At 44.5% G+C, this 18,681-nt stretch overlaps 1 protein-coding gene across 8 annotated transcripts in view; it reads right to left on the bottom strand.

Annotated features, from left to right (window-relative positions):
* Positions 1-18,681, bottom strand: part of LOC134927903 (cytochrome c oxidase subunit 4 isoform 1, mitochondrial-like) — a 353,718-nt gene that overhangs the window by 287,961 nt on the left and 47,076 nt on the right. For all 8 annotated transcript variants that reach the window (XM_063923002.1, XM_063923005.1, XM_063923004.1 and 5 more), the window contains one exon: positions 13,968-14,083. The gene's annotated coding sequence lies outside the window, so the exon portion shown is untranslated. The remainder of the gene's footprint in view (positions 1-13,967; positions 14,084-18,681) is intronic.

Raw genomic sequence — 18,681 nt, 5'->3', positions numbered from 1 at the left:
ATACTCACAGGCTATTACATTGGGGCGAGTTTAGGGACAAACTGGCCACTTCTAATGTACGAGAAGGTGTGGATTTGTTCAGCATAGAAACTTGCACCCCATTACATCCCACTGATAGTGTGTAAATAAATGAAATAACGAAAAAATATCATTTATAAGTGAAAGTCTAGCAGTATGTTTATATACTTTACAAACACAAAAAATACAAATTCCAGTATACCAAAACCTTAGTTATATAAAATATTTTTTTACTGTATTTGCTATAATGTAACCTCATCTTTATTTTTGTATATGATTGCATTAACTTCTGAAGGCCTGGAAGTTTTTTGAGCTTTCCCTTTATGTTGGTAATAAAAATGCCTGATGTTAACTGTTTGATTATTTTCAAATTGGATTCAGCATTGCGTATACTTCCTTATGCTTAAGGATTATCTTTTTTTAGTGATCTTGTTATCCCAATGTACTTTATTGGCACTGGCATTGTATACAGTAAACTACTCCTTCGGTGTTCAAATTAATATAATCTTGTATTTTTCCTGTTTGATTAAATCCATCCAAAAAATGGGTAGTTTGAATCATACTGAGAGAGCCGTAACTATACATTTTGGTGCCCTGTGTGCCAGATTCATTAATATTCTGCTGCCTGTGGGTTCCGGGCCCCACAGTTCCTTTAGTATGGTATAGGAGGGGCAGTGTCACCTGGACTGTGCAGGCGGAAGCAGGCAGAGAGGAGAAGGAAGATCAGCCATGCTACTGTACTTCACCGGGACTTACCCCGGAGCGCTTGACACTCCATCTGGCCACTTACCAGGAACAAGTTCTGTCTGCAGGAGCCAGGACCAACTTCTGCCTCTGAGGTAGTGCCCAAGTGTCCACTGAACATTGGGAAAGACACACTGATACCTCTGTCCCAATTGTTTTGACCTCCCACTAGAAACTGTGTTGAGGGTTCCGCATTGACTAGCGGAAACACTAAAAGCTCAGTACTTGATTTCTGATATACAATATTGCACCATCATAAATGGTATTGGCCATTATATGATTATAGCCCAAAGAGGACTTAGTCCCACAAGAGAATTAAGTTTGTGACAGTGTTATTGATCACACATCCTAAATACAGTTACTTTTCAGAAAGGCCAAACCTGGCACTACCAGTGGTGTATTGTCTGTATCAAGTTGTACTTTTCACGTATTATTTTTAGAGATGTGCAGCGGGCATTTTTCGGGTTTTGTGTTTTGGTTTTGGATTCGGTTCCGCGGTCGTGTTTTGGATTCAGACGCGTTTTGGCAAAACCTCCCTTAAGAATTTTTGTCCGATTCTGTTTTTTTTTTTTTTTCAAAAACAGCTTAAATCATAGAATTTAGAGGTAATTTTGATCCTATAGTATTATTAACCTCAATAACCATAATTTCCACTCATTTCCAGTCTATTCTGAACACCTCACACATCACAATATTATTTTTAGTCCTAAAATTTGCACCGAGGTCGCTGGATGACTAAGCTAAGCGACCCAAGTGGGCGGCACAAACACCTGGCCCATCTAGGAGTGGCACTGCAGTGGCAGACAGGATGGCACTTTTAAAAACTAGGCCCCAAAGAACAAATAATGGAAAAAAAAAAAAAAGAGGTGTAGTGTGGAATTGTCCTTGGTCCCTCCCATCCACCCTTATGTTGTATAAACAGGACATGCACACTTTAACAAACCCATCATTTCAGCAACAGGTCTGCCACTCGACTGTGGCTGAAATGATTGGTTGGTTTGGGCCCCACCAAAAAAGAAGCAATCAATCTCTCCTTGCACAAACTGGCTCTACAGAGGCAAGATGTCCACCTACTCCTCATCCTCCGATTCCTCACCCCTTTCACTGTGTACATCACCCTCCTCACAGAGTATTAATTCGTCCCCACTGGAATCCACCATCACAGGTCCCTGTGTACTTTCTGGAGGCAATTGCTGGTAAATGTCTCCACGGAGGAATTGATTATAATTCATTTTGCTGAACATCATCTTCTCCACATTTTCTGGAAGTAACCTCCTACACCGATCGCTGACAAGGTTACTGGTTGCACTAAACACTCTTTCGGAGTACACACCGGAGGGGGGGCAACTTAGGTAAAATAAAGCCAGTTTGTGCAAGGGCCTCCAAATTGCCTCTTTTTCCTGCCAGTATATAATCGGACTGTCTGACATGCCTACTTGGATACTGTCACTCATATAATCTTCCACCATTCTTTCAATGGTGACAGAATCATATGCAGTGACAGAAGTCGACATGTCAGTAATCGTTGGCAGGTCCTTCAGTCCGGACCAGAGGTCAGCTATTGCTCCTGACTGCCCTGCATCCCCGCCAGCGGGATGTTTTGGAAATTTTATCCTTTTCCTGGCAGCTCCAGTGGCGGGAGAAAATGAAGGAGGAGCTGTTGGCGGGTCACGTTCCGCTTGACTTGACAATTGTCTCACCAGCAGGTCTTTGAACATATGCAGACTTATGTCTGCCGGAAAGAGAGATACAATGTAGGCTTTAAACCTAGTATCGAGCACGGTGGCCAAAATGTAGTGCTCTGATTTCAACAGATTGACCACCTGTGAATCCTGGTTAAGCGAATGAAGGGCTCCATCCACAAGTCCCACATGTCTAGCGGAATCACTCCGTTTAAGCTCCTCCTTCAATCTCTCCAGCAGCTTCTGCAAAAGCCTGATGAGGGGAATGACCTGACTTAGGCTGACAGTGTCTGAACTGACTTCACATGTGGCAAGTTCAAAGGGTTGGAGAACCTTGCACAACGTTGAAATCATTCTCCACTGCGCTTGAGTCAGGTGCATTCCCCCTCCATTGCCTATATCGTAGGCAGATGTATAGGCTTGAATGGCCTTTTGCTGCTCCTCCATCCTCTGAAGCATATAGAGGGTTGAATTCCACCTCGTTACCACCTCTTGTTTCAGCTGATGACAGGGCATGTTCAGGAGTGTTTGCTGGTGCTCCAGTCTTCGGCACGCGGTGGCTGAATGCAATTCTTCGGGCCACCGACAGCCTCTCCTGCATGCCCCTGTCATTTTTTTTAAAATTCTGCACCACCAAATTCATTGTATGTGCAAAACATGGGACGTGCTGGAATTTGCCCACATGTAATCACGCACAATATTGGTGGCGTTGTCCAATGTCACAAATCCCCAGGAGAGTCTAATTGGGGTAAGCCAATCTGCGATGATGTTCCTCAGTTTCCATAAGAGGTTGTCAGCTGTGTGCCTCTTATGGAAAGCGGTGATACAAAGCGTAGCCTGCCCAGGAACGAGTTGGCATTTGCGAGATGCTGCTACTGGTGCCGCTGCTGCTGTTGTTGCTGCAGGAGGCAATACATCTACCCAGTGGGCAGTCACAGTCATATAGTCCTTAGTCTGCCCTGCTCAACTTGTCCACATGTCTGTGAGTAAGTGGACAGTGGGTACAACCGCATTTTTTAGGACACTGGTGACTCTTTTTCTGACGTCTGTGTACATTCTCGGTATCGCCTGCCTAGAGAAGTGGAACCTAGATGGTATTTGGTACCGGGGACACACTACCTCAAGCAATTCTCTAAGTCCCTGTGAACTAATGGCGGATACCGGATGCACGTCTAACACCAACATAGTTGTCAAGGCCTGAGTTATCCGCTTTGCAACAGGATGACTGCTGTGATATTTCATCTTCCTCGCAAAGGACTGTTGGACAGTCAATTGCTTACTGGAAGTAGTACAAGTGGTCTTCCGACTTCCCCTCTGGGATGACGATCGACTCCCAGCAGCAACAACAGCAGCCCCGGCAGCAGTAGGTGTTACACTCAAGGATCCATCGGAGGAATCCCAGTTAGGAGAGGACTCGTCAGACTTGCCAGTGACATGGCCTGCAGGACTATTGGCTTTCCTGTCTAAGGAGGAAATTGACATTGAGGGAGTTGGTGGTGTGGTTTGCAGGAGCTTGGGTACAAGAGGAAGAAGGGATTTAGTTGTCAGTGGACTGCTTCCGCTGTCACCCAAAGTTTTTGAACTTGTCAATGACTTCTGATGAATGCGCTCCAGGTGACGTATAAGGGAGGAAGTTCCTAGGTGGTTAACGTCCTTACCCCTACTTATTACAGCTTGACAAAGGCAACACACGGCTTGACACCAGTTGTCTGCATTTCTGCTTAAATAATTCCACACCGAAGAGGTGATTTTTTTTGTATTTTGACCAGGCATGTCAATGGCCTTATTCATCCCACAGACAACAGGTGTCTCCCCGGGTGCCTGACTTAAACAAACCACCTCACCATAAGAATCCTCCTTGTCAATTTCCTCCTTAGCACCAGAAACACCCATATCCTCATCCTGGTGTACTTCAACAGTGACATCTTCAATTTGACTATCAGGAACTGGACTGTGGGTGCTCCTTCCAGCACTTGCAGGGGGTGTGCAAATGGTGGAAGGAGCCTCCTCTTCCAGTCCAGTGTTGGGAAGGTCAGGCATCGCAACCGACACAATTGGATTCTCCTTGGGGATTTGTGATTTAGAAGAACGCGTAGTTCTTTGCTGTGCTTTTGCCAGCTTAACTCTTCATTTTTCTAGCGGGAGGATGAGTGCTTCCATCCTCATGTGAAGCTGAACCACTAGCCATGAACATAGGCAAGGGCATAAGCCGTTCTTTGCCACTACGTGTCGTAAATGGCATATTGGCAAGTTTATGCTTCTCCTCAGACGCTTTTAATTTAGATTTTTTGGTCATTTTACTGAACTTTTGTTTTTTGGATTTTACATGCTCTCTACTATGACATTGGGCATCGGCCTTAGCAGACGACGTTGATGGCATTGAATCGTCTCTGCCATGACTAGTGGCAGCAGCTTCAGCACTAGGTGGAAGTGGATCTTGATCTTTCCCTATTTTACCCTTTAAATTTTTGTTCTCCATTTTTTAATGTGTGGAATTATATGCCAGTAATATATATGGAATTAGACGGTAGTATTGTCTGGAATTAGATACCACTAGAAAGATACCAGATACCACTGTGACTGGAATGCACAGTGAAAGGACACTACCACAGCACCCTACAGCAGCAAGATGCAGCACAAGACACTGGACTTTTAGTAATGTACTGTAGTATACTGTTTACCACAATGCAGCACAAGACAATGAGCAGTGATACTGAGCACTGATGAGGATACTAGAACTGACACTGGGCAGCGAGATGCAGCACTGGACTACTGTACTGTAGTATACTTGTCACCACAATGCAGCACAAGACAATGAGCACTGATCCTGAGCACTGATGAGGATACTAAAACTGACACTGGGCAGTGAGAACAGCACTGGACTATTGTACTGTAGTATACTGGTCACCACAATGCAGCACAAGACAATGAGTAGTGAAACTGAGCACTGATGAGGATACTAGAACAGACACTGGGCAGCGAGAACAGCACTGGACTATTGTACTGTAGTATACTGGTCACCACAATGCAGCAGCAAGACAATGAGCACTGATCCTGAGCACTGATGAGGATACTAGAACTGACACTGGGCAGTGAGAACAGCACTGGACTATTGTACTGTAGTATACTGGTCACCACAATGCAGCACAAGACAATGAGTAGTGATACTGAGCACTGATGAGGATACTAGAACTGACACTGGGAAGCGAGAACAGCACTGGACTATTGTACTGTAGTATACTGGTCACCACAATGCAGCACAAGACAATGAGTAGTGATACTGAGCACTAGATAGATACCAGATACCACTGTGACTGGAATGGACAGTGAAAGGACACTACCACAGCACCCTACAGCAGCAAGATGCAGCACAAGACACTGGACTTTTAGTAATGTACTCTAGTATACTGTTTACCACAATGCAGCAGCAAGACAATGAGCACTGATCCCGAGCACCGATGAGGATACTAGAAATGACACTGGGCAGCGAGAACAGCACTGGACTATTGTACTGTCGTATACTGGTCACCACAATGCAGCACAAGACAATGAGTAGTGATACTGAGCACTGATGAGGATACTAGAACTCACACTGGGCAGCGAGAACAGCACTGGACTATTGTACTGTAATATACTGGTCACCACAATGCAGCACAAGACAATGAGTAGTGATGCTAAGCACTGATGTGGATACTAGAACTGACACTGGGCAGCGAGAACAGCACTGGACTATTGTACTGTAGTATACTGGTCACCACAATGCAGCACAAGACAATGAGTACTAGTGATACTGAGCACTGATTAGAATACTAGAACTGACACTGGGCAGCGAGAACAGCACTGGACTATTGTACTGTAGTATACTGGTCACGACAATGCAGCACAAGACAATGAGTAGTGATACTGAGCACTGATGTGGATACTAGAACTGACACTGGGCAGCGAGAACAGCACTGGACTATTTTACTGTAGTATACTGGTCACCACAATGCAGCACAAGACAATGAGTAGTGATAATGAGCACTGATGAGGATACTAGAACTGACACTGGGAAGCGAGAACAGCACTGGACTCTTGTACTGTAGTATACTGGTCACCACAATGCAGCACAAGACAATGAGTAGTGATACTGAGCACTGATTAGGATACTAGAACTGACACTGGGCAGCGAGAACAGCACTGGACTATTGTACTGTAGTATACTGGTCACCACAATGCAGCACAAGACAATGAGTAGTGATACTGAGCACTGATGTGGATACTAGAACTGACACTGGGCAGCGAGAACAGCACTGGACTATTGTACTGTAGTATACTGGTCACCACAATGCAGCACAAGACAATGAGTAGTGATACTGAGCACTGATGAGGATACTAGAACTGACACTGGTAAGCGAGAACAGCACTGGACTCTTGTACTGTAGTATACTGGTCACCACAATGCAGCAGCAAGACAATGAGCACTGATCCTGAGCACTGATAAGGATACTAGAACAGACACTGGGCAGCGAGAACAGCACTGGACTATTGTACTGTGGTATACTGGTCACCACAATGCAGCACTGATACTGAGCACAGATATTGAGCTTTTCACTCAGAGAACTTAGACACGTCCTCTCTGCTCAATCTACAATGCACGAGTGAAAATGGCGGCGACGCGCGGCTCATTATATGGTATCCGAATCTCGCGAGAATCCGACAGCGGGATGATGACGTTTTCCCCCGTTCGGGTTTTGCGAGTAAGGCGGGAAGAACAGAGGCTGCCTCGGACCCGTGTAAACCACGTGAAGTTCGGGGGGTTCGGTTCTCGGAGAACTGAACCCGTTCATCTCTAATTATTTTGGGCACTATATTTCTACCCCTGAGGAAGCCCTTCAGGATGAAAAGCGTTTGAATTATATGTACAGTTCAACATCTGTATTACATTACGAGTAAATGTCACCAAAGAAACTCGCTGTACTGAGCTCAAACTTGACAAATACATATAGTCTATTTGTAAAACTGTATTAACAGATGTTGTTCATACATTATTGTATTTTTTATAATTCTATTGTGAATAAACTTTTTTACATACAGAAGTAATTTTTTTTTTTTTTTTTGCTAAATCTATCTGTTATGCTAAATATCTGACTGTGAATGGCTTAAATAAGGAACATTACTATTACCGCCCTCAGATTATTGTGGTATTTATTATTTTAAAATCTTTGCTAACAGGAGATTCATCTAGAGGTGCTGCTATAGTCTATCCTTAGCGCAACTGGGGATGCCCCTTTATATAAATTTATTTTTCTTTCATAAAGTCATATATATATGGTCCTTACACATATATACTGTGTATATACATATGTCTATGATTTGTGCTGCCACTCCGTACCTTGAAAATGCAGCATGCCCAGATGCCCTCCATCACAGGGAAATACACAGCAGCAAAAGCTGGCTCATGGGTCTTAATATTCTGTGATCGGTGATGCAAACACCCACAGAGGGCTTTCAAAATTGCATATAAGACTTTTAATTTTCTCTTAGACCTTAAATATTCGTCCCGGTTGGAATTTTGAGTTTGACATGCCTGCCTTCATAAGTCCTTGGCCCTCATTACGAGTTGTTCGCTCGCTAGCTGCTTTTAGCAGCATTGCACACGCTAGGCCGCCGCCCTCTGGGAGTGTATCTTAGCTTAGCAGAATAGCGAACGAAAGATTAGGAAATCTGCTACTAAATTATTAGTTGCAGTTTCTGAGTATTTCCAGACCTACTCCTAAATTGCGATCACCTCAGTCCGTTTAGTTCCTGGTTTGACGTCACAAACACGCCCTGCGTTCGGCCAGCCACTCCCCCATTTCTCCAGCCACTCCTGTGTTTTTACGTGGAATGCCTGCGTTTTTCAGCACACTCCCTGAAAACGGCCAGTTTCCGCCCAGAAACACCCACTTTCTGTCAATCACACTACGATCACTTGAGCGATGAAAAAACGTCGCTCAAGCTTGTGTAAATCTACTAAGCTTTGTGTTAAATAACTAAGCACATGCGTGCTGCATACCATGCGCATGCGCAATTAGCAACAAATCGCAGTATAGCGAAAATCGGCAACGAGCGAACAACTCGGAATGAGGGCCCTGATCTCCTCCTGCGAGGCAGCTTTAGATGATTCTAGGATCCAAGCAAAGAATGCCTTAAACTATTAGCACATGCAATCCAATATGCAAACAACCTCTCCAACACTGGGTTCAAACACTTGTAATGACCTCTTCATTGGCAGTGGTAGGCGAGTAATAAGTAGTGGGGTTTACAGTTATCTTCATCTTCTTTATCTTGCATGTCAATTCTAACTGCATTTACATTTCCTCAAAAATGCTACTACAGTATAACTATCCTTATAGATGTCACACAACTTATCACTACATTCTCTTCTTTGGATTCAAGCCTACGTATGATGCAGAATTTGTACTGTACTTGTGATTTTTGGGGGTAAGCTATCATCCATGCCTCCTATATTCCATTTCTTGGCTTGTGTATATATCCATAGAAAATCTGAAAAAATTACCCCTAACATACTAGCTTGTGACCCTTGCATATAGTGCTAGCGACATGATACTGATACATAGACTTATTCTTACTTTGTCAAGCAGCATTTACATGGTTGGACCCAGTCTACTATTATTCTGTGCAAGAATTTTTGGAGTGCCATTACACCTAGCCCCCCCATCCCCATCTCAATAGAAATGAAAACACACATTATCCACCACAGTAAAAAACCCAACACACGTTGCTCCCAGTGCTGAAAGAAGGGTAGTACGGCGCACTATTAAGAAATACAGTGCCAGTACGCCATACCACCAGCCCACCTCCAGCGCCGCAGGGTCTCTGTCCGTGCGCCCCTCCAAAAATGGCCACGTAGAAGACAGATACTAGAGGTACTATTTCACCGCTACCCTCTGTCAGGTGAGTGCAGCATGCCCAGCGCTACCCAGAAGTGCAGATTCCGGGAGGGTAGCGTCTAGTTTCTCTTCGTGCAGAGGATCTTTTCCATAAACCCCTGGGTCCATGTCACAATCTATTTGGAATAGAAAAGTGTGGCGAGGGAAACGGAGTGGAGCGAGACACCAAGCCCGATGCGTGGCGAGCGGAGCGAGCCCACAAGGGTCCAATGCTGCATAGAAAAAAAAAATACCCCAAACCATCGGAGAATGAAGAAAATATTTAGGGGCTGTAAGGGCGGGAGTTCTCTCCTGCCCACTCGTTTTGTCACGTCCAGGTCCTTTGCACGAAGGCAACATAGACACAACCATTCCGAGAGCGCTGGAGCGCTGTGCACTATAGTCCATGAATAAGATTAGATATGACATTCCTTTATATTTGTATGTCGATTAATTCTCAAAGTGGATTTCTTTCCCAGCAGTCACAGGATAAACTGCTAGTAGAAACTCCATGCAAAAAGTCAGAAAAAAATGGAGAATATAGTGCAATAAATTTCTTTAAAAAAAAAAAAAAGGTTTTACAGTTTGAGTTCACAATAACACAACTTATATAATGTGTCCACCACACAGAGGGTAAGTAAAAATGGACTTGTTCTGTGTCTAGCTTCTGGCAAGACACAGAACAAGTATTAATGGGAGGTTCTGGATCCCTTCCTTCTTCCCTCCACGCTAATTGCCAGCCTCCAGACACGATGCTTCCTTTTAGATTATTGGATGCAGGTAAGTCAACCAAAGTGTCCCTCAACGCGTTTCCAGTTACCAACAACTCTTCCTCAAGGCAGTATGGTCTCCTACCTGCATGCATCTATATTTATACACAAGTTCACCTGGAAGTACTCTCTGACCCCACCTAGGGTGTATGGTATAATATGTAATGGCCATTACGGTGTGTACCATAATGTGTAAAAAGCATTACGGTGTGTGGCATAATGTGTAATGGGCATTACAGTGTTTGGCATAATGTGTAAGGGGCATTACGGTGTGTGGCATAATATGGCCACGCCCCTATTGTCATGTAGCCACCCCCTAGTTTGTGTGAACACGCCCCCTCTTGACAAGTGAACAGGCCCATTTTTGGCCACTAAGAAAATATTTCTACTTGCACCGCTGATTGTCCCCCCAAAGGCAGAAAATACACACACACACACACACACACACACACATTGCCCCCACAGTTATTAAAAAAAAACCAAAAAAAAAACCAAGAAAATAAAGTAATCTATGAAAACACGTATAAATCATTATACTTTATTCTAGTAATATGCAGTTATTAATTGCCTCCGAATATTGCGATACATTATGAATATGTCCCTAACAAAGTGGCGTATCTATAATGAGTGCAGTGTGTGCAGTGGACACGGGCCCCTGGAATCCAGGGGGGGCCACACCGCACACCCTGCACTAATTTTTTTAAATACTCACCTCACCATTTTTCTGTAAAATAGCTCATGCGTATTACAAAATCTTGATTTGTGTAAGTGCAATAGTGTCTGTGCCTCGCACAGCTGCAGAAAAGGGTCCTCCTTCTCTGTTAATACGCCCATGCCCTAACAGCTATACGGATTCCCAAATGACTTGTTACCTGTGGCTCAAAGGTCCCCACTGTCATATCCACTCAGACTACTTCAGGTTATTCAGGTTTGTTAGCAAACAAAAAAAGTTAGCAATTGGGCAAAACCATGTTGCACCACAGGTGGGGCAGATGAAACATGTGCAGAGAGATTCAGATTTGGTAGTGTTACTTTTTGTTCTCATCTACCCAGAGCCGGCCATAGGCATAGGCAAACTAGGCAATTGCCTAGGGAATTTGATATGCCTAGGGGCATCAGCAGCTTCTGCTGAGTAAAATGATATGCAGCATGCCTATATTCTGTGTGTAGCATTTCATATGCAGATACAGCCACAGTCTCACACAATATATAGGCATGCTGCATATCATTTTAATCAGCAGAAGCTGCTTGTGTATCCTAGCCATATAGCAATGCAAATAAGATGCATTTTCATAAAAAAAGGGTGTGCCCGACGTTAGCATTGAGGCAGTATTTATGAGGACACATCTGTATCCAAGCAGAGGCAGAGGTCACAGTGTTAGTTGCAGTGCGAGTGCTGTGTGCATGTGAGTGGGTTGGTTGTGCAGTAGTGTTCGGAATATGCGTAGGGAGCATTATGTGTGTCATGTAAAAATGCATTAATAATGTGCAACATATGTGTAAGGGGCACTATGTGTGTCATTATGTGTATAAGGGCATTAATAATGTGTGGCATATGTGTAACAGGGTACTACTGTGTGTGTGTGTGTCATTATGTATATAGGGGCACTAATAATGTGCAGCAAATGTATAGGGGGTACTATGTGTGTCATTATGTGTATAAGGGCATTAATAATGTGCGGCATATGTGTAAGGGACATTATGTGCAAAAGGGCATTAATAAAGATTGTCATAATGTGTAAGGTGCATTATGTTTATAAGGACATTAATAAGGTGTCTCATATGTGTAAGGGGCATTACTGTGTGGAATGTTTGTAAATGCTCTACTATGTGGCTTTACGTATAGAAAGGGCACTACTGTGTCATCTAATGTGAATAAAGAGCAATAGGGTGTGGTGTAATGTGAATAAGGAGCAATTCAGTGTGATGTAATGTGAATAAGGGATACTGCTGTGAGGAGTAATGTTTATAAGGTAAAGTGATACTGCTGTGGGATGTAATATGAATTATGGACACTATCGCATGATCATATGTAAATAAAGTTGCAGTACTGTGTGGCGTAATTGGAATTGAGGTTATTGTGTGGCCATGCCCCTTGCCAGCAAAAACACCCCCCTTTTTGGGCTGCGCGCCAAATGTGCGAACTGTTCCTATTTAAAATATAGGGGGTACAAGGTCAGAGGCGGAACCAGCGGTGGTGCTAGGGGGCACCAGCCAAAATCTTGCCTAGGGCATCACATTGGTTAGGGCCGGCTCTGCATCTACCAGCATTGATGTGGGTCACTCCAGGTTAAGCTTGTACTACCTCCAGGGGCGTAAGTCCTGGTGGCATCTCAGTACAGGTAGGCACATAGCGCCTTACAGGAAAAGTGGCTATTATAGGCTAGAAGACCTGCTAGAGAGTTCTACAAGTCTTAGCCTGGGGTGTACAAGGGTCATTGGGCCTAATTCAGCGTTTTCGTACAGCGGGCGATCAGGTCTAAACTGCGCATGCATATGCAATGCGCTGGATTCTTCGCACAAACCCTTCGCTGAGTGGCAATCTGCTTTGTACACGTGCAACACGTGTACAAAGCAGATTGCCACTCAGCGAAGGGTTTGTGCGAAGAATCCATTTGCATGGGCATTTGCCAAGAGATTGACAGGAAGAGCCGTTTGTGGGTGTCAACTGACCATTTTCTGGGAGTGGTTGGAAAAATGCAGGCACGTCCATGTGTAATGCCCTGGTATCTATAGGGGGCTTATTAGAGTGTAAGATAAGCTGGTGCGAGTGCATACCCACTCATTCTACGCTGGCATGTTATATAGGGAAATAGTATTATAATTCATTAGACTCTCACAGAGGGCAAAAGGCTTTATTTAAATTAGTCAACCCTATAGAGAGAAAGAACTCTTAGTTGCGGACCCTCATGGAGGCGAAATAGTACAGGCTGGACTGGAAATGACACAGAGTTGAGTTTGGCTCGTGTCCTCGGGACCTTTCCATTTCGCCGAACTTAGGGGGAGATCCAAGCGTACGTGGAGGAGCATAGGGTAGCGCGCGATACCAACGGATGGCGGGACAGATCCGGAAACCCCAGCGGAGTGGATAAAACGGGGTTGAAGTAGGACCGTTGGGCAGTCTGAGGTACGCAACAGGGGACGGCAGAGTGACGCGACGGTGGCTACGCAGACGAGCGAGGAAAGAGGCTCCGTTACGAACCCCGGGTGACAGCAATTACTCACCCCTACCTGATCTTCATCCCCGGTATACCCGGCGGCGTCAGAGACTCCCGTTCTGCCTAATTGCCGGAGAAAGACGGCTCAACGCAGCGGTGACGCAGATTACAGGCCGCCTGTAGCAGGAGAGATCTGCGGGAAAGGACGGCCTCCAGGAGGTGGCAGTGGCTCTCCCACCAACCCGGTGGGATAAAGGCGGACTTCAAAGCGTGAGTGACCAGAGTGTGGGTGGGCCCCCGGTCACGCCAAATTAGGTCAGGGGTGGTCCTATGCAGATTATCTTAGAGACTCATACCCACACTGCATCACCTCAGGCTGTGTTGAAGAAGGGGAAATAGCCCCACGCACAATAAAGGCTAGACATCCCAACCTCACTAAGAAGGGGACTTAGTAAGAGGTGTCCCCGCTCTTCAGACAGTTTATTTCCCACTACAATTGCGAAGCAATTCATAATAAAAGCAATCAATAATAATAAAAGATCAGACCACCCAGCCTAAGAGAGAGAAAAACCGCAGTCAGATGTAACATATATGCAGCACAGAACCGGAGGAATTGATAGTCAAAAGTCAGACAGTACAGCCTAAAGGAAAAAGAGAAGTGTCAGTCAGATACAGACTTACCTTAATTATTGCACCGATAAGGGAAATAGTTCGTTATCCATCTTGCGTCTCCGAATCCTAGCATCCCTATGTAATTCGTCACCAGGATGATTGATAAAGTATAAAATCGCAATTACCTGTGGATTACAAACAACACATAATGTTAGACTAATAATCCTCAACGAAGGCCACGGAGATTAGTTCATATAACTAACAACATTTCAGCTAGCTAAACAGTCCAGGTATACACGTGTAAGGAAAAAGAACTTCATGTGCACCAACGATATGGCCATTAGAAATTGGGCAATATAGAGAGTAGTAATTGGTGGACAATATTACTTAAGGTTTAAATCTCTCAGTAATAGAAGGAATATAGTTATTATTTAATGACTGCATAAAAATGTAAGGGTGGAAATTTCCATTGACGGGGTATTGTATATGCATTAACCTTTATATCCCACCCAGAGACGACCGACGCGGATTGGCAGTTGCTGTGAAATAAAATTGCAGTGTTGTAGTAGTGTGGAATTGATGGGCATGGTGAAACTAGATTGACCAATTAACTGTTGGTAAAAATTAATGTTATGAGTTTAAGTAGTTACACTAAATTCTGTGAACAGAAATAAAGACGAGGAGCCAGTTCATTCTTTAAAACAAGACTTAATCCTCTGTTTCATAGTGTGTTATTTTATTCACCTGTATTGTGAGAAATAGTAAAATCCCAATTGGTGTTGTGGCTTTACCACTGATCTCGAACTTACCCTCGGAAGACAGGGTTACAGAAGACGGCTGTGACACATGTGTTTGCAGGGAGGGTTCCTGACGTCAATTCCGGTCCCGGACAGGCTGAAGTGATCGCAGAGGCTGAGTAAGTCCTGGGCTACTCAGAGACTGCACAAGATCTGTTTATACAGCTCTGCTACACTTACGTTCGCACCTTTGCTAAGCGAAAATACACTCCCCTATGGGCAGCGACTATGCAAACGCAGGACTGCAAAAAAAACCTAGCGAGCGAACAGGTCTGAATTAGACCCCTTGTCCAGAAGATCTTTGGAGAACACGGACTCGTCGAAGAAGAGGATCCTTCAGTTGAAACAGATACTCACCCCTCTGGCGGTCTCTGCGGCTCCATTGGTCTCCCATCCATCTTCTCACTGGGGAAAGTGCTGCTTGGAGTCTCTTGAGTGCTACTGGGAGGCTCAAGGGCTGCTGGGAAATGTAGTTCTCTCAGCCGCTGCCTTCAGGAGAAGTGGAATACACTCACACAAGGAGGAGGGGGGGGGGGGCAGTGTCACACACACCAGGGGTTTCACACACACACATGCACACACTCACATACATTTTACACTCACCACTGCTGCAGAAGACCCAGATCCCGATGCTGGAGGAGAAAACACAGCTTCGGAAGGTGAGTAATGTCCAATTACACTAATTGGAAATTTCCAATTGCTTAATTAGTGCTCATCGGTGGTGCCACAAGTGTGCCAGAGCGAGTCCCTGTGATTTTTCCTAAAAATATTGATTTTAGGAAAAATCAGACTTCACTCTGGGGTCTGGGGTGCATAAAAAAAGACATGGTAAATACTATAGAAGTCACCAAGTCTCACTTCCTCTCCTGTAACTGAATAGCAAAACCCTGCCGATGCAGGTAATACTCCACGTCACAGGGTTTTTCCAATCAGCCGTGCTCATTTAAAGTGCCCCCCCCCCCCCCAACCCTCTTGATGTATTATTCATTCTCCTTGGTATTTTGGGTACACTCATAGGAATTGTTAGTTAACTGAATTTACCACTAGGTGGTGCTTGTTTGATTTCAGTAGTTTGAAAGGAGGATGAACAGCTATCATGTGCAGTTATATTACTATAAATGTATCAGTCACACATCTGAAATGATTCCTATTTATAATAAATTCACATGATTGATTTACAAATCTGAGAAATTACTGTATTTAATATAGACAATGGAAGGACATCCCACACTAAAAATAATGTAAATAAATACTTTTCTGATAAGGGACCTTACAGATCTGTATCACAATGGGGGTCATTCCGAGTTGTTCGCTCGGTAAAAATCTTCGCATCGCAGCGATTTTCCGCTTAATGCGCATGCGCAATGTCCGCACTGCGACTGCGCCAAGTAAATTTGCTATGCAGTTAGGATTTTTACTCACGGCTTTTTCATCGTTCTGGCGATCGTAATGTGATTGACAGGAAATGGGTGTTACTGGGCGGAAACAGGCCGTTTTATGGGTGTGTGGGAAAAAACGCTACCGTTTCCGGAAAAAACGCAGGAGTGGCCGGAGAAACGGAGGAGTGTCTGGGCGAACGCTGGGTGTGTTTGTGACGTCAAACCAGGAACGACAAGCAGTGAAATGATCGCAGATGCCGAGTAAGTCTGGAGCTACTCAGAAACTGCTACGAGGTGTGTAATCGCAATATTGCGAATACATCGTTCGCAATTTTAAGATGCTAAGATTCACTCCCAGTAGGCGGCGGCTTAGCATGAGCAAATCTGCTAAAATCCGCTTGCGAGCGAACAACTCGGAATGACCCCCCAATGTTCTGTTGGTGCTACCCACTGATTCATGCTTTTATACAAATGGACCAAAGAAAAGGGAATCAGTTACCAAGAGGGAGCACTCAATCCTTTCTTAATAAAATGTAAAAATTATTAAATATGCTTTAAATAGGTATCAATTTCCTTAATGCTATTTATTGCTCATATATCGTTACTTTAATATCTGATTTTATATGTGTGCACTATAATAGAGCTCTTGCAAGCAAAATATAAAAGAAAATAAACAATAAGAATAATGTGATAGAAAAAGAAATAGAGAGAGGCAGATTAATTAAAAACAAGGATGTGCTCTGTTTTCATACCTAAATGTATTAAATACTAGCTGGAGTTCCCGGCATTGCCCCAGACTTTAAGAATGTCTGTTTACAAAAATAAATGTAAATATTAAAAACACACAGACAGCTGAATACCCATGTTTCGCTATGGGATTAGGATGGTAAATTAGAATGTTAATTGTTCATTAATTTACGTTGGTTGGAGAGTATATAGTATATAGGCATATCTTGTTTCCCTAATGCACTTTGTGTAGTGGCCGGACCCCTTTTTGTTCCCCCAAGGGACCCTGCTCTTCCCACTATACAACTCTCAGTCTGTGGCTTCCTGCTGCCTTCATTCCCCTCCTCACAACATGTCACTGTCACTGTCCCTGTGAAATTATTGATTTATTTACAGTTTCTTATATAGCGTAGCGCATTATGTATCTCCTGCTTTACTCTGTGCTGCTGGGGGACCGTGCTACTTCCACTATATAACTCTGTGTGTGGGTTCGTGCTACCTCCATTCACCTCCTCACATCATGTCACTGGCCCTGACATCACTGACATACATACCTCCCAACTGTCCCGATTTTCGCAGGACAGTCCCGTTGTTTTGGGACTGTCCCGCTGTCACACCCGCGGGCCACAGTGTCCCGCGGTGGGGGGGAGGGGCAGTTGGGAGTCTATTAAAAAGAGGCAGAGGGAGAGAGGGGCATGCCAGCGGCTCACAGACCGCTGGGCATGCCCCCAAAGTGACGAAAACCGGGGGCGTGGCTCGCTGTCGCGGGCACTCCCGCAAAGCCACACCCTCTTTTTCCAGGCGGGCGCAGCTATGCCGCGCCGATGTCCCTCCTTGACGGCAACCAAAGTTGGGAGGTATGAACATATCATGCATGTCCTGATATAGCATACCCTCCAACTGTACCATTTTAGCAGGTACAGTACCTTTTTTTATGGTCTGTACCGATTTTTGGCTCTCCAAACTTTTATTGAAAGTATAGGAAAAGGGACGTGGCCACGCCCCCTTTACTCATGACCACGCCACCTTTCCTAATTTGTACCGATTTTTATGTGTAAAATGTTGGAGAGTATGATATAGTCTGTGCTGCTGGCCCACCCCTAGGGCTGCTAGTGGTGTGTTACCCCCCCACAGTGTTTGCTCCCAGAGTGTAAGTAATTTGTGTAGCAACTTATGTGCACCGGAAATTTTTCGGGTTTTGTGTTTTGGTTTTGGGTTCGGTTCCGTGGCCGTGTTTTGGGTTCGAACGCGTTTTGGCAAAACCTCACCGAATTTTTTTTGTCGGATTCGGGTGTGTTTTGGATTCGGGTGTTTTTTTCAAAAAACCCTAAAAAACAGCTTAAATCATAGAATTTGGGGGTCATTTTGATCCCAAAGTATTATTAACCTCAATAACCATAATTTCCACTCATTTTCAGTCTATTCTGAACACCTCACAATATTATTTTTAGTCCTAAAATTTGCACCGAGGTCGCTGGATGGCTAAGCTCAGCGACCCAAGTGGCCGACACAAACACCTGGCCCATCTAGGAGTGGCACTGCAGTGTCACGCAGGATGGCCCTTCCAAAAAACACTCCCCAAACAGCACATGACGCAAAGAAAAATGAAAGAAAAAAGAGGTGCAAGATGGAATTGTCCTTGGGCCCTCCCATCCACCCTTATGTTGTATAAACAGGACATGCACACTTTAACCAACCCATCATTTCAGTGACAGGGTCTGCCACACGACTGTGACTGAAATGACGGGTTGGTTTGGACCCCCACCAAAAAAGAAGCAATTAATCTCTCCTTGCACAAACTGGCTCTACAGAGGCAAGATGTCCACATCATCATCCTCCGATTCATCACCGTGTACATCCCCCTCCTCACAGATTATCAAT

The sequence above is a fragment of the Pseudophryne corroboree genome, chromosome 5, assembly GCF_028390025.1.
Source record: "Pseudophryne corroboree isolate aPseCor3 chromosome 5, aPseCor3.hap2, whole genome shotgun sequence".
Classification (NCBI taxonomy): Eukaryota; Metazoa; Chordata; class Amphibia; order Anura; family Myobatrachidae; genus Pseudophryne; species Pseudophryne corroboree.
Note: the sequence above shows the minus strand (reverse complement) of the source record. Positions and strands in the feature narration are given on the sequence as shown.